Source organism: Bactrocera dorsalis, chromosome 5, assembly GCF_023373825.1.
Source record: "Bactrocera dorsalis isolate Fly_Bdor chromosome 5, ASM2337382v1, whole genome shotgun sequence".
Lineage (NCBI taxonomy): Eukaryota > Metazoa > Arthropoda > Insecta > Diptera > Tephritidae > Bactrocera > Bactrocera dorsalis.
Genome location: NC_064307.1, coordinates 70,069,156 through 70,087,031, shown reverse-complemented (window position 1 = coordinate 70,087,031; position 17,876 = coordinate 70,069,156). Strand labels below are relative to the sequence as shown.

Genomic DNA, 17,876 nt, shown 5'->3' with positions numbered 1-17,876 from the left:
CGTTTTCCAATATGTGATTGATACATTTTTGCACAGCTAGCCGACGGTTAGTTTGTGCAGCACGAGCTGACTCATTACAGCACGCTATTTGCTGCGGCATACTTCTCAATGCCCGATTATAAGCCAACTGTCAGCTAAGTTATGGTTAAAAAAAGTTTCTTACCGAAAAGAGGGTTTTTAAGTTAACCAGCACTTAATTGACAGATGACTGCTAACCGGATGTTAAGAAAACAGCGCTAAATCTCCACCCAAGCTTATTATAACAATACTGAGTCAAGAGAGCATAAAACACAGAACTCTCTAAGAATTTTTTATCTTTTTTACTTGGACTAAAAAACATTTTACTAGACCTTATAATCGGTGGGGTCCTTTTAGTATTTTCTGAAAAATCAACTACAGTAATCCAACTGACTTCAGAAAAAATTAAATATTTAAAAATTTTTTCTGAAGGGGGAATCTTCCAAAAATACATCCAGGGTGAAACTGGCTGCATGCACTATTCATATTGTTCGCTACAGTACACCTCTTTTGGGACCACGCCCAGACATTATTAAATAACTGTATTGGACTTGCGGAGCAGTATACCTACGTACTAAACCCTTAACTCCAGCTGCTGTACTACTTCGCAGTAGCAAGCTGGGCGATAAATGCCTCTTCACATCTTACCTCCAGCGATATTCATGTGGTCTTATGCTTCTCCGCTGCCTTTCTTTCATCCTTAGTTCTAGGAGCGCTATTGTGGCCTACTCTTTCATTTTAGCCCACAACAGCTGTGATCACAGCATGTGACTCACTATGTTGTCGGCGTTATGGTTTCGTTTGTTAGTTCTTCTATGGTGGTTCTCTTCACCACATATCTCGATCAGGAGAAAAGATGTGCTTTGTGTTTTCTGCGGTATTTCCGCAGAGGGAACATTGTGTTTCCTCATCGTGGTCAAATTTAGGCAGGTAAACAGTCATGGCCCGTTAAGAACTGCTTTAACCGTGTTGTCTGTCAATCCTGACCGGTTTATTCTTATTTCGTCTATATGTTTATCGTATTTTTTTGTCGTTTGCCATTCATCAAGACTATTCTTTTTGTCTTTTTTACGCTTGTTGGCCGTTAGGCGCCTATTCATGGCTTTTGTTTTTCAAAAAACTTTACTTAACTTCGGTGGCATAAAACCAGACATGATAGCAATCGCTTCGTGCCACATTGTTCTAAACGCAGAGGCAACTCTAAAAGCGCTTAACCTGAACACAGCCTTGCCTTATTGATTTGTTGGGTTTAACTTTGGCTAGCAAAGCTCTCCTACTTTGGTTTAAGCCACCAATGTTTACCATGATTCTCGACAGGATCGCACTCAGTGTAGCCGTAAACGAGTTTGTTCCGTCCACTTTACTAAACACGATAGCCTTGAAAACTTTTAGGAAGTGCTGTTAAAAATGTTGTGGTGTTAGTTCTAGATAAAAAACGCCCGTCTACGTAAACTTTCATGCTTTTACTTAAGCAATTTTAGTTGTTCGCTTGATTTTGCAGGCATTCTTTGTTAGACCAATAATGAAACAATTTATTTCCTAAAGCGAATAGCGAAAATTTAATAACTCTTTAATGAGTCAATGAAGGCTATGACTTCGTTGAGAAATTTGAAGCTAAGAATTTCCATACATTTACAATAGAAGCACGAAATTGCAATCGCTCTCTAGCACTATGTAATGTACTCATTCTCATGCTTTATATCCTTTAACCTTTTACGGCCTTGTTTAATCAAAAATATATCGTTTATTTCGAGTTTTTAAAAATTACTTTTTACATATAAATAAGTTCGCATCCGAGTATAAGAAGTCAGTTTTAATCGGTCAGTATGACAGCTACATATATGATATAGTAGTGCGATGTAGCAAATAAGTTGGGAGATCATGGCGTTGCTTTCGACAAAAATGTACCGAAAAAACCAAAAATGTCGTGAAGATATCTCATGAATTAAAAAACCTGTTCACACAAAGACGTGAATTTTGTTGTTCAGTTTGTATGACAGCTATATGCTATAGTTCTCCGATCTGAAGAATTTCTACGAAGATTTTAGCACTGTTATGAATAGTAATATATGCCAAATTTCTTCAAGATATCTCGTCAAATAAAAAAGTTTTCCATACAAGAACTTGTTTCCGATCGTGCAGCTTGTATGGTGGTTATATGCTATAGTGGTCCGATCTGGAAAATATTTTTAGAGATTACAGCATTGCCTTTCACAATAATTTATGTTAAATTTTGCTAAAAAGATAACTCGTCAAATAAAAACGGTTCTCATATAAATACAAATACAAGTTTTTGTGGCACATATACGTTTTTAATAACAACTTTTGATTCCGGCAGTTGTCAGGCAACGCAAGTTACATACACTTATACACATACATACATATATAACTACACTGACCACGCATATACACATAAACATATGCGTACGTGCGCCAAAAGTACAGTTGACGCAGCATTTATTTAATGACTACTACACACATGGCCATTACATGCAGTAAACAGCAGCAGCAGCAACAACAACAACCAACAAAAAATATTTAATTGCAAAAAATAGAAAACACAGCAAAAACAAGCAAATGCGTGCACGGCGCCCAACTCCACTCTAACCCCCTTCAACCAACCACTGCCACTACCTGTGCGTCCAAAATGCTGTCCAGCAACCACTTTAAATATGCGCGCATATATTTTTTAAACACACGTATATGTGTGTATGCGTTTGCTTGTGGTTGTGCATGCGATTGCAGCTCATCAGCAGCAGACGCCTATTACGAGTGGCAGGCGAAAGGACATTGCACACGCACACACACAGCCCACACTGTAAGGATATGTGCGCTGTAGTAGCCAGCTTATGCGGCCTGAACGCGAAAATATTTGGACTGGCGTGTGCGAGCTGCGCTGGAGTGAGGTTGACGGGGCGGCATATGTGTGTTTGCGCGCGACAGGATGTGCTTGGCTATTGAGTGCGCGAATTAAAAATGAAATAAATGTAATAAAAACAAAACACAGCAACACAAATGGCATAAAATAAAATAATTTAAAGCGAAATGCACTGACACGAGATAAAGTGAAAAGCAATGCTGCTGTCACCACCGCTGCTGCTGTGCGGAAAGCTGGCGCGTGTGAGGCGCAGGATGCGCGCAGTAACCACGACAACCGTTTGTAAATTGGCAGTTGTTGTCTCGCACGCACACATTTCGGGCCTGCACGTTTATATACTTGTATGTATTATATGTAGATATATATTAAATACGCCGCCACCTTTGCCTTGCTGCGGCGCGCCCAGCCCAAAAGCGTAATTCGGCGCTGCAACATTGTCGAACATGTTGTAGGCTGGCATAAATAATCAATGCATATACTTTTGCATTTTTCGAATTCTGTAAATAAATGTGTATTTATACATGTGCTTGTGTGTTGGGGACTTCTCATGTATGCTGCATGTACATTTGGTCACTCATACGCCATGGCGCGCACATAAGCAGTTCATATGCATTGTATATATTACTCATATATACACATATATAAATGTTGCAGCGTACTTTTGTATATATTTACATATTTTTATGTGCACACACACACATAAGTAAGTTTTTCATGTGCATTTGCATAGATGTGCATACTTTCAGGCGTTGGGGCGTGCCCGCAAATACGCGTTATATACTTGCCAAGCCATTTATTTGTTGCATGCGTTTTCATTTATTTGCATTTTATTATATTAAAGCGTATGTATATACAATTTTTAATGATTTCAGTTTAAATTTGCTTTTTTTCAACATCAAGCGAACGCATTTACATATGCAAGCAATTATAAAAGTAAATAAATCCGCTAAATGCCTGTTGTGCGTGGCATTACAGCACATTATAGCATTAACACCATGTTGTTGTAGCAACCAAATCGAAAAGGTGGCCAGCGCTAGTGCTCAAATATACATTTCAGCCATTTTTTAGTATCACCGCAGCCCAGCAAGCTTTTCTTTCCGTATCTCTCCAACCATACACGCTTGCATTTCTGTCAATACTTTTTATACAGTTTTGCATAGAGGCTTTACAAAATTTATAAACGCCCTATCATTCTTGCTTTTGTTGCTTTTTATTTTATAAACATCCTTTCTTCCTTTGCTGTCGCTTGAAGCTGCCTTATTCCGTGCCGTTTTCATACCGAAATGCCTTTAATGACAACTCGCATTTGAATTTTTAATTTCCGCTGCTTTCAGCGCGCATTCAACTAGACATTATTTTCATTATACACTTTTTTATTCCCCATATGCTACACAGTTTGTAACTCATCTCCCTTATACCATGTATTATATCAGTTTGTATCTCATCTCACTAGTTCTGTTCCCACCGCTTTGTTCAAAAGCTTGCTGTACGTTAGCGAAATTCTAAAGTACAAAAATACAGTTATTATCATTTCTGTTAGAATATGCTCTTTTGTAAAAAGATCAAAGACGCAAAACTGAGTGATGGTTTTGTAGTAGAAAGCGGCGAATGAAATTTTTTTTTTATATATTTTCTTTATTTTTGGAATTCTTAAAATTCTTAAGGATTTTTTTAAATTTTTTTTTCACGTTTTTTTTTTAGTAATTTTTTCAATGATTTTTTTACTTTCGGATGTCTTTTACACTTTCCAAGCCACTCACAGACAGTCCTTTAAACTACTTTCATGTATTTTGGTCTGCGGCGGATGAGAAATGTGTATTTTAGATACTTTCTTTATTTTTGAATTTCCTAAGATTTATAAGTTTTAATTTTTCAATACTTTTTTTCCAAGTTGCTTAAAAATTTTTATTACAATTTTTAAATAAAAAAAAAATTTTTTTTGGTATTTTTTTTTTAATTTTTTTTTTAAATATTTTTTTTTTTTAATTTTTTTTTGTTTTTTTTTTTAATATTTCCTTGATTTACGGATCGCATATAATTTTCAAGCCACTCATAGACAGTCCTTTGCACTACTTGCTTGTATTTTTTCTGTTTTCACGTATTTATGTACTCTACTAATGGGTTTTTGGTGCAAAAATGTGCAATAAAACAACAACCACGTCAACTTCGGTTACACCGACGCTATAATACCCTACACGTGTACATTTTTTAAAGCTCTAAAAAGCACAAAACGATAACTATCTTGATTTTATTCGTTCAGTTTGTATGACAGCTATATGCTATAGTTATCCGATCTGAATAAATTTTTCGCAAACTGTGGCGGCGTCTTTCCTGATAATCTGCAACAAATTTCGTGAAGATATCTCATCGAATAAAAGAGTTTGCCATACAAGCACTAAATTATGATTGTTCAGTTTGTATGAAAGCTAACCGCTATATCGATTCGATCTGAACCAAATTTACGGAGACTGTAGCGCTGCCATGTCTAAAAAATTTTGGCGAATTTTGTGTGGATATCTTATAAAATAAAAAAGTTTTCCTTACAAAGACTTGATTATGACTATGAGTAGTTTCTTGATGAGGAAAGGACGTGTGCACAATTTCGGGGCTATATCTCAGAAACTGAATGACTATTTCGGGTATAAGAAGACATTGTACAGTCACCAACGTTTCCTTGTGGCTGCTACAAACTTCCAGGCAAGCTTAAGGTGTATTCGGGGTATATTTAGTCAGATCGGACTTTGGATTGTTATACTCAATATGGAAACTAATACACTACACTGCTACTTTTGGTCAAAAACTCATACCTATCACCCATATTACTATTTCTCAACCAACATATTGGCACACAATCCATTTTAGCCGCCAAATTTGCTACGTCACCAAACATGCTGCAACTACAGAAAAAACAGCTCCAAACAAATTTTAGACAAAAAGTCAAAAAATAAAAATAAAACGGCAGTACCAACACCCGGCCTTTGCGTCTAGGCGAAAGTATGACTTTGTTACTCTTATTTGTGTGCGCGCATGTTACAACAACTGCAACAACAGTTGTCGGCGACCAGGTGGCGGCTGAGATGAAACACGATAGACGCAACACAACACGACTGTTACACACACCCACACCCATGTCTAACAACGCACCATTAACGAAGCAAAATATTTGCAACAAAAACGCACAACAATTCGCATATAATAAATACTTGATAGATATAGATTTTTGCAGCTGCCACCAAGCGCCAAGCAGCCAAACAAAAAAGCGCGTGTGTGTGTAGCATGAATCGACAGCACCCTTTCACTACATCACCGCCACCGCTGCTGCGCGTCGCGCTTGCCGCATCATCGGCGGCAGCAGCCGAGCGAACGCACAACAGTTTTGTTTTCATACTGGTTGCTGAGTTTTGTTTTTTTGTTTTTTTGTCTTGTGATAGTCATTTTGTTGGTTTTCTATACGCGCCTCCATCGCAATCAGCGAGTTTAGGTTCAACGAGTGCGTTGGCCTTGGTGTGTTGTTGTCAACAAGCGCCACACTGTGTAGGCGCCAAATGGATTTAAAAGGCGATATGAATGCTGGTGCCCATGTAATATGTTTGTGTGTGTACTTATAGCACTTTTATAAGCACGTGTGTATGTGTGTGTGTGTCAACTGTCATTGCACTCGTTGATTGCAAACATACATACATATTTATATGTATGTTGATACGGGAAAGTTTAGACCACAGTTAGATACACTTGCCTTGGGATATAGGAGCGCTTGTGAGCATACAAGTGTGTTTGTGTATATACATGTGTGCTTATTGATATGTTTGCGTTGCTTAAATTGTTTAATTGCTCAAATTAATTGTTGAAATTTTTTTCAGAAAAAAAGTTCACAAATGAATACATTTTCTATATAAGAGCTTTATTTTTATCGTTTAGTTTGTATGGCAGCTATATGCTATAGTGGTCCGATCTGAACAATTTTTAAGGAGATAAAGGCATTGGTTTAGATAGTAGTATGTGCCAATTTTCGTGCAGATATCTTGTAAAATATAAAAGTTTTCCATATGTGAGTTTGATTTTGCACGTTCAGTTTGTATGGTGGCTATATGCTATAGTTCTGCGATGTGAAGAATTTCTACGGAGATTATAGCACTGACTCAGCAACTAATGTATGCCAAATTTCTTGAGTATATCTTGTAAAATGTAAAAGTTTTTCATACGAGCGCTTGATTTTGATCGTTCAATTTGTATGGCAGCTATGTGCTATATCGGTTCGATCTGAACAAAATTTACAGAAATTGTAGCTCTGCCATGACTAAAAATATTTTGTAAATTTTATTGTAGATATCTTGCCAAATAAAAAAGTTTTTCATACTTGCTTTTGAGACAATTGAGCAGCTGCTTCGGGAATAAAATAAAAACTTATACTCAAAAAAACATTTTTTTTGTTTAACTTATTTTTTTTTCGAAATTTAAGCTTTTTAACAGCATCCCTCAAGCAAACCATGTAAATCCCGCTACAAACACATATTTTTGCAATATTTACATTGCTGATATCTCTATCATTACCGCACCTTTCAGCCATTGTCCTTGCTGGCAACATTAATCTTACTTACTCGTACCAAAAGCAAAATAAAAGGCAAACCTGCTAAAAAAAATCAGCTTTTGACAACTTTATCACACACATTACGCATATGTAACTACGTGTGTTGGTATAAAAATTTATTTACATGGCTTCCCAACCTCATTGTACTAACAAATTTTTTGGTTTGGGCGCTAGCGTTAAAATTTATGTATGCTAAAAAACCACAAAAAACAACAAAGTACCATCTCTCAACAGACTTACACACATACACGCACAGTGTTGTAGTATGCAAAGGGCAGCACCCGCACACCAACAAGCGCAATGTATTCAGGCAAAAAACGCCAGCAAACAAGCTGAGCATAGAAAAAAGCCAAAAATTTGTTATGTGTGGGCGTGGAAATGTGCCCATATGTCAACATACGGTTGAAAAGTTACCCCAAGTCAGAATTGCGGAATCGCACAAAACAAGAAAATGCCCAAAACACACACAAACACACACACTTCAGTGTATTTAATGTTGTATTTTTGCCTTTAAGCGCTTGAGTTTGTGGCGATTGTGCGCGCCCACATTCAAATCTGACAGTTGCGCCCGCTTGAAACATAAGCCGGGAACGTTTAAATATGCGCGCACCCATTATAGGCTTCAATGCAAACAAAAGCGCCCCCCACCCGCTCGAAACTATTCGCCAAACAAGCGCTGTCACTCTGTGCTGCAAGCGGGGTTCGCGCTCACTGACTCGCAAGCGTACTGCTGGTTTTACCACAGTTCGCTGTGTCAGTTGCTTTGTGTTGCATAAAAAGTGTAGTAAGTTGAATTCTCTAAGCACCAACTGCCGTTGGCTCAAAGCACCCCCCTTCGCCGTTGAGGGTCCACTAGGCCATACTTTTAGTTACATACTTCACTTTTAATTTAAGCCCTTGTTTATTCAACATTTTGCCTATGCAAACTCACACTGTGTGCTTTGAGCTGTCTACTTCTAACCCCCTGTCGCTCATTATCCGAAGCTGAAAATTTTGTAAAAATCCCTTTTGAATGGGAGCGGGTCACATATTGCAGCACATTTAAGTGTGGCAAGTTGTAAAAACTATGCAACTGTCATTAAAACTGTTTTCTGTTATTATTTTGAAAGCTTAAATTTGCAACACATTAAATATATTATTTGCAATTTTTTGTGGCATCGTGAGTTGACAACTTTAGACTGTACTTCTCTTGCAGTTATTGTTGATTTTGAATTGCTGATGAAATTGCAAATCGCTTTAATATTCTATTATTATTATTATTATCTTGTGAAATTTTGCTCCAAGGCCTGAATCGAGGCGGGATTGTCCGCATTGACTTTGGATTATACATAACCCCATAGAAAAAAGTCTAATGGTGTGATATCACACGATCTTGGTGGCCAATCGACCGGCCCAAAACTTGAAAATATCTCCTCATCGTAGTGTGATCTCAATCAATTCAATTATTGATGCGTTATGTGGGAAGTGGCGCCGCCTTCTTAAAAGCAAAGCTTCAATTTTAGGCTTCAAATACTCGGTTCTCATCGGCATTATTTTTGAAGAAATATAAAACAATGTTTCCAACGGCCCACAAACCACGTCAAACATTTGTTTCTTTTTTTGATAAAGTGGCAGCTCTTGAACCTCTTCAGGTTGTAATTTTACTTGTTTACATACCCATTGAGTCAGAAATGGGCCTCACCACTGAACAAAAGTTGGCTCGGCGAATCTTCTTGGCACCTCTGGATCCTTATTATAGAAAACAACAATAAAAGTTTTTCTCCAATCAGAGCATCCACAAAAATTTCAAAGTGCTATCAGTATAAGATCCTTGGCAGAGATGGCTTCAGTTAACCACCAAGTGTTGATAATGAATCGCAAGGGCGCTCTAAACTATACAAGTGAGATCCCTGGAAGGAGGATATGAGATGCTTGCTAAAAATGCCCAAAAATTTTAAAATGGCTTGACAACTAGCCTCAGTGGCACAGATATCGTTTATATGAACCCAAACTATTGGCATAAACAAATATGTACTTCAATATTACTTTGTATACATACATATGTACGAGTATATGTATCTACTCTAAAAACACTATGCATAGCACTTGACCTAAGTGGATGCATTGTATGAGATTTCTATGTGACTTGCGCTGCAGCATATCAAATATGAAACGGCAAGTATGCATATTAGGGTGGGTGAAAAAAAAGCGCTCGGTACTCTAAAATTAAGCAATCTGGGACCCCCACAGCATAGTCTTGACAATGCAGGACAAGTGCACAAGATTTGTTCCGTTGTTTCGCTGGTGCTTTGCTTTAGGCATTTCCTGCAGTCTTTCCGATCTGTCAGCCCCATTACGCACCAACTCTATCCGCCATTTTTCGAGCCATCTGGATAAATGTTTAGAGTGTTCCGCGCAGTTAACATACATACTTTGAACTTTCTTTCCCAGTTGAAAAGTGGGATCATGAGTCGGTGTTTGCCAAATCGCCATTTCCCATCGAGCTGGTGCCCGAAGCTTCTATTTGTAAATTCTCCTGCAGCCAGTAGTCATGCAGCCGATTTTGCTCAACAGTTTTCATTCTATAGATGGCAGGTTTAGTACCAGTTCAAGAGCCGCCGTTGTAGTTTTTCTTAAAGGTCACGTTATGCACAGCTTAGCGACGCTCTAAACCTTTTCCATTGGCTTCCGTTAGGTGGATTTCTGCTTTTCTCACTCCTTCTTCCACATAGTGCTTTCACAGTAGCTTGCTGTCCAAGACTACCCCAAGATAAGCTGTCTAAGAATCTACTTTTCGAACGATACGAAAAAAAATCGCGTTTTTGGCCTACCCTAATGTGTATGCATGTAAAAGAAAAGAAGTGTATGCACATCGTGTGAATGCAGGCATTAAAAGTATTGCATTGTTGAGGAAAAAATAACAAGCAAACAACAAAAAAAAAAAAAAAAAATAACGAAGCACAATATAAATAAAAATGAGATGACAGAAAAACGAAAAACATGAAAATAATGCAAAACATAATAACAGCACACAGTACAAGCGCTATGAAAACAAAAACAATAACAACATAAGCAAGATAAAAAGCATTTAACCAGTAGCTATAGCTGGGCACAACATTGTGCAGCAAGCTTGGCAGTGCCCAGGAACTGAAGTGCAGCAGGCGAAAACGTGCCATGACTTGACAGAGGATAGACGCTGGTTTCGTTGATTTTTGCTCGTGTTCCTTCCTGCGGGGCGATATATAAAAACAAATGACGGAATAACAAAAATACAAAATTCGTGGAGCCATGCAAGCATAAAGGCACAGCGACACATATGCATATAAGAAAACACACACACACACACAGCAGCATAAACAGCATACAGGTTCTACATAAGTGCATTATGTCGTGTAGTAAGTGTAACAACTGCATAACAATAGCTACAACAGGCAGGAATAACAAACATGCAGCAAGCAAGTGGAGCTGCCAGCGTGTAGGCAGCACCAACAGCCAAACAACAACAATAAAAACTTGCCGCGTATTCACAAAAAATATAAATTCTTAAGAATAATATTACTATAACACGAAGGAAATAAAATGGCGAAAACTGCACGTTCCGCTGGCCCCAAATAAATACTAAAGTGAAGCGCTCAAAAGCTTTGGGTGCAGGGAAGCTGCTTGGCTCCCTCACTTTGTTATTTTTATGTGCCACAAAGCTTGCACTATACGCGTTTTTGATGCAATATTTTTTTGATTGCGACCGAAAGCAATAAGAATCGACTGTGCGATGCAAGTATGCGCTGGAGGTGCAGCCTGATCCTTTAGCTGCGTTTGGCTTGACTTACATTAAAATGAAATATTTGTAGGAAAAGGGAACGATGGCGTTTAAAAACAGTCATATGTGCCCCGAAATTATGTTGGTATCACTAAAAAATGACCAGAAGGTAAGCACGCTCGCTCACACAAGGCATCCGCTCAATGCATATAAAATCTTTTTGGCTGGTTACGCATACTTGCGACTTGCATTCTTAAGATTTTAATGGAAAATTGTATGATTCTTTTATAGTTTCTACGTCAATTACGCTTTTAGTATGTCCTTCTTTTAAGTTGTTGTTGAGCATAAAAAGTTAAGCTTTTAAGCTACAGTACAACTTCCATCACGACCCAAGCTCTAAGTAAACAACTTTTTGAAAAAATTAATAAAAAAAATTCTAACTTTCTTTAACTTTCTAGCTTTCACATAAAAGCTCATAACATGAATTTTGATGATCAAGCTTTCATTCAAAAATTTTACAACGGCATAAATTTTATATAAAACTTTTTGAAAATAATAAAAGCAAAAAATGCTAACTAACCATAGCTTTCACACAAAAGCTCATAATATGAATGAGTTTTGCTGATCGATATTTCATTCCAAAATTAAAGTCAGTCATTAAAGCTTTCAGTCATTATACATATAAACTTGTACAATAATGCATAGAATTCTTTAACTGTTTATTACCTTCGTTATAATTTTACACAGTGAGCTTTTATAAAGCTTTAATAGTGTTTTTCATTTCAAAAAGGCCTACTTGCCAAAACTAGAGCTTTCGAAATCCAGATGATTTCGTGTAAAATTAAAAGCTTTCATAATATAATGTAAAACTTTCATAAATTAATTTAAGCTTTCATAAATTAATTTAAGCTTTCATAAATTATTTTAAGCTTTCATGAATTATTTTAAGCTTTCATTTCTCTTGTAAAATTTCACATTAATCAGCGAAAATCTTTGCTTTAAAATGTTAACTGAGATTTTTTTGGTTTTCATTTTATAACGTGAGCTTTTATAAAGCTTTAATGTTGTTTTCCCATACCAAAAAGTTCCGAAGTTCATATATTTGAATTTCTTAAAATAAATCTGCATACAATTTATGAGACAGCTTATTTAAGTCAGAATATTTTCCATACTCAGTTCACCGCTTTCACCAAGCATTTTATATGAGACCTGCGGCACTGCTTGTCATACCCGTGTCCCCACTTCCACAGCTTAACCATATACCCATATGTGTGGTATACTTTTTGCTCGTTCGTTGTCATCATAAGCCGCTTATACAAATAGTAGCATTTTTGCGCATTTTAACTGAATTATTCACGCATTCACCTAAAGACCCTAGACTTAAACAACAACAATAAGAACAATGCATATGACACATACGTCGCGTAGTGCCAAAGACTTTGCGCCCTGACTAAATGCAAAAAAGGCAGCAAAGCAGCTATAGACATACTCACATATATATTAATAGAAATATGTTTGTGGCTATATGGATATATAAGTATATGTATGAATGTCTGGGTGTTTGCGTCTGCATAGCACGTCTAAATAAGTTAGAATTTTGCACGTGATTCGCATTGCATTCACCTGCGTGTGTATGCGTGCAAATGCCTCACTTTTCTTACTAGCCTTCTGGCTTTGCGCCCTTCGCATGCGTGTGCTCTTTGCCATTTGGCCAACTTGCCAGCTCAACAGACATTGCGTGAGAATGTGGAAAATGCGTTCACACTTTGCCCTTTTTGGCGCCGGCCACGCGGCACGTGTTCGCTTTTAAGGGTGGAAAATTTAAAGCTTAACGCGTACATACTTGTATATGTATATGTACCTAGAGTATAGAGTATGAGCAGCGGCCTGAGGTTGTGCGTGTGCGTGCCGGCAAGTCGCATTTCGCACGCACGGTTGCATTTGGCACCTACGCTACAAGCTGCACTGATAGTGTTTCTCTAATCAGCTACATTGTTGTTGCTGTTTTTTCTAACACCTACGTGCCTTTGGTGTGGGGGAGCGCAAATTTAATGCTGACAAATATTTAACTTTGTGAAAACGCCGACCTTTTCTTTGACATATGACCACAGCAAAGCTTTTATAAGCTGATATACTGAGATATGCAATAGGGTGGGTAAAAAAAGGCTAATTTTTTTTTTTCTTTTGGTGTTCTAAAAACTAAATTGTTAAAGGTTGTTATTTTTTTTCATTTTTCATATATATTTTTTTAATTTTTTTTATTATTATTTTTTTTTAAATTTTTTTTTTTTATTATTTTTTTTGTTGATTTTTTGACGCTAGATATCTCGGTAACACTTCACTCAACTGAAGGATAATAGAAATTGACTAAGGAGGAATTTTTCAGAATATCAAGCAAAAAAAATGCATTTTTTTTAACCACCCTAATATTCATAGATATATATGTACATGTATGGCAAAATCATAAAGCGTCTGAGAACCAACTTGTTTGACACGCCCTAATATTCATTGATATTGTATATGTATATATATATGTATATATATCGAAAAATCATAAAAAGTGTCTCGAACCAATTTTTCAGAATATCAAGCGAACAATTTTTCGTTTTTTTGACCCACCCTAATATTAAGACTTATCGCAAATAACGTTACTTATGCATATACCAGCCTCGTTTTATATTACCCTGTTTTGAACTATTTGCTCTCAATTTCCACCTTTTGTGCTCTTTTGCTCCGTTTGCAAGTCTGCCTTTTGCCCCTTCATTAAATCTGCCTTACTTTCAACTGCCCTTTGGCGCAACCTTTTTATCCCTATTTAATATTTTTAATTTTTTCTATTTTCTACTTTTGAATTTGTGTTCATATTTGTTGGCACTTTGCACTTTCATGTCGCGGGCGTTTAATAATTTGCAAAATTACATTTTGAAACTCATTTAGCGGTAATTGCATTAGTCGCGTTTGACATGATTTGCTTGTAGGGCAAAGATCTCTTAGTTTACTTACTTAGATAGTGTAATTTACTGGTGTTTAGAAAACAGAAACAAAAAAGTTCAAAGCATTTAGCTGCAATACTTTAAGCCTAAACGTTTACAAAGCGCGGTTTGTATTTGCTTTTGTTTTTGTAGTGAACTAAATCGGACGCTTATGAGTCGGAAAAAATAGAATAAAAAAATTTAAAAAATATAAAAAAAAATGAATAAAAATATATAAAATAAATTTTAAAAGTATCAAAAATAAAATAAATAACAGCAATATCAGTTTGTTAGTTGGATTTAAGTTAGGGCGGGTAGAAAAAATAGAATAAAAAATAATAATAATAAATTAAAAAAATAATAAAAATTAAAAAATTAATAATTAAAAAATAATAAAAAAATAAAAACAAAATTATAAAAAAAAAAATATCAAAAATTAAAAAACTAAACTAAAAATAATAAAAAAATAAAAACAAAATTATAAAAAAAATACCAACAAAAGCTGTTTGTTAGTTGGCTTTAAATTAGGGTGGGTCAAAAAAAGGAACATATTTTTAAATTTAAAAGAAAGGTCCTTAGAAAATAATATTCTATTTGCTACAAAATCTAAGAAACGAAATATTTTTTGAAGTAGTTGGAAACGATACTTTATTATTTCTATGTGATACAAAATAAGAAAAGAACAAAATCTTTAAGGCAAATGACCTTTGTGCTACTATTAAGGGCTCATACTTGGAGCGACTTTCTTAGAGGTGCCTTCAGAGTACGAAGCTAAAAAATACTAGTTTTCTTTTTCGCCCACCCTAGTGTAAAGATTCAAAAGCGGTTTTGGCGCGCACTTTGGCGCGATTTAGTTGTTTATTCAAAAGCATATAAAGCGCTAAATTAGCATTGCAACCAAATAACGGCAGTCTTTTGGTTATTTATTAGTTTCGATTTGGTTATGTCAACCATAATAGCGTAATAAATCCATCAACGCCATATAGCTAGAGGCTTGGCCGAGTTTTATGCACATATTTGTGAGGTGTGTCTTGATGTTTTTCAAAAAATATTTAAATTGCATACAGAAGACAAATTTTAATTTTTTTTCTGAATTCATAATTCAAGTATCAAGTTCTTGTAAGAAAAACTTTTTTATTTGACGAGATATCTTTATGAAACTGTGCACATATTATTTTCGAAAGTAGCGCTATAACGTCCCAAGAAATTTTTCAAATCGGACCACTATAGCATATAGCTGCCATACAATATGAGCGCTAAAAATCAAGTTACAGATCATTTTAGACCACTTTATGTAATAAAAGGCTTCGTTACAGATGAAGTCAATGTTTTTCTCGTTTTTATTTTATTTTATTTTTTTAATTTTTGTTTTTGAAACATACTACCCTTAAATACATAAATTTCTTCTGTAAGAAAATTGTAATAATCGCCATTAAAAATGAAATGTATGCAAAAACATTGTACACTAATATATATTCATTCAAAAATCATGTGCAACAACAATAAGAAATTAACTTGCACTAACAACCGCAAGCGGCACAGGCCTCTGTAGGTTTCTACCTTACGTTCTGCGATAAGCTTCTAAGGCCCACTCGTATGCGCTGCTATGCATACATGTATATAAACACACACGCTATGCATATATGGTTATAAGAACATATGATTGTATGCACACCTCAGCCAATTATCAATCGAATAATTTCGCTATACAACATTTGCCATTTGCTTGTTGTTGTTGCATTGGCATATTATATATACATTTGGCCAGCTCATCTATCACTTTTATTGCATACGTTTGCTTGATTACAAAAGGCAGAGCTACATTTGCAAACACACGATAGCATGTATACCTCTATTATACATATGTGTGTATATAGGTATGTAAATATCTTTATGCAATATTTTATAGTGCCATCGCTGAGCCAGTTTGTCTGCCAGCGCGCCGTTTCGCCAGCTAATCAACTAGCCTCACCGTCAGTCAGCTAGTCAGTTCCCCAGTCAGCCAGCCGGTGTGTGCCCGTGCTATATACATACATACACACACCTACTCATGTGCCTGTTATCTATGCGCCTGCAATGCGAAATGCTTTCAACTTCTTATCAAATGGCAGTAAATAAACGTCAATAACAATAACAACCGCCAATCTATGAAAGAAAAAAGAAAGAAAAAAAATAATATTTACAGATACTTAGTATTTGCTACATTTATGTGCGAGCAAAGGCATACCAAGCTATAACAAAAACAACATGGCTTTGTATACTATAGATTATACATATACATGTATGTATGTATGTAACGATGTGTGTACCAACGTGTGTGTATTTTGTGTTCCTGCCAATTAGTTTATTTTTACTTTTTCATATAGTATTTTTCCTGTTTTTACTTTTTATTTTTTTATTCGTATTTTCTTAGGTTGTTTTATTTCTTATTTTTTTATTTATTTTTATTTTTTTATTGTTACTTTTTATTTATTTTTTTTTTATTGTTATTTTTTATTTTTGTTTTATTTCTTCCTTTTTTTTGTATATTTTTTCGTTTTTCCTTCGCCTTTAGTATTTATTTTTAGCTTGCTGTTTGTATTTGACTCGCTGGCGTTCTACAGCTGATAAGCGAAAAGAAAGTTCAATTACGAGCAAATAATTTAAATATTTTTAGTTGTTTATTACGCTTTCGTTTGTTGTTTGCAAGCAAGATTTGCTTTTTTTTCATTTCAATCGGACGCCGTGGGATTTTTTTTCTTCTTTCGTTAATATTTTGCATTATTTTGTTCAAAGTGGTTTGCTTTTGCTTAATTCTTGCTATTTTAAGCACATAATAAACATACATACATGTCTTCAGCAAAAGAAAACGTTGACACTGGTTTTTGTTGCTTATTTGTACTAAGGTGAACACAATTTGGTTGAATTTAGATGGAACTGCTTTTTAAATCAATATTAAAAACAATTTTATCTAGAATTTCTAATAGTTCAATAATTTTATTAACAAACTCAATATTTTTGTATACCGCGCTTGAATGTAGGCAACACCAAGCTTTTAAATCAATATATTGCCTACATTTAGGCTGCTATTGTATATTATTGATTAATTAATTAATTCATAAAATTAATATTTTGAAATAATGCGCCTGTAAGTAGGCAACACTTGATTTATAAATATTATAAAAAATAAAGTAATGCCTTTTTCATTAAACTGTATATTTTGGCATACTCCGCCTATATGTAGGCAACATTTCACATTAAAATCAAAATATTGTCTACCTTTAGGACAACATCACAAATAATAAGTCTATATTTTTTTCAATAAACTCAATATTGTTGAATATTGCGCTTAAATGTAGGCAAACTTAAGCATTTTAACAATATTTTTGTATACCACGACTACAAAAATAAGATTTTAAACCAAACTTACTAAATAACGCCATAAACTCAATATTGTTGAATATTGCATCTAAACGAAGGCAAGATTTAACATACAAATTAAAATAAATCATGCATTTTGGCTGACATCACAAATAATAAAGCGATAAATTTTCAACAAACTCAATATTTTTGTATACCGCGCCTGAATGTAGGCAACACTAAGCTTTTAAATCAAAATATTGTCTACCTTTTGGATGATATCAGATCAGCCCACTAAAACAAATAGCTGTCACATAAACTGGCTGATCAAAATAAAGTTTTTGT

General features: G+C 35.3%; 1 protein-coding gene across 5 annotated transcripts in view; it reads left to right on the top strand.

The window, feature by feature from the left end:
• Positions 1-17,876, top strand: part of LOC105227206 (myeloid zinc finger 1) — a 73,623-nt gene that overhangs the window by 12,940 nt on the left and 42,807 nt on the right. The window lies entirely within an intron of this gene.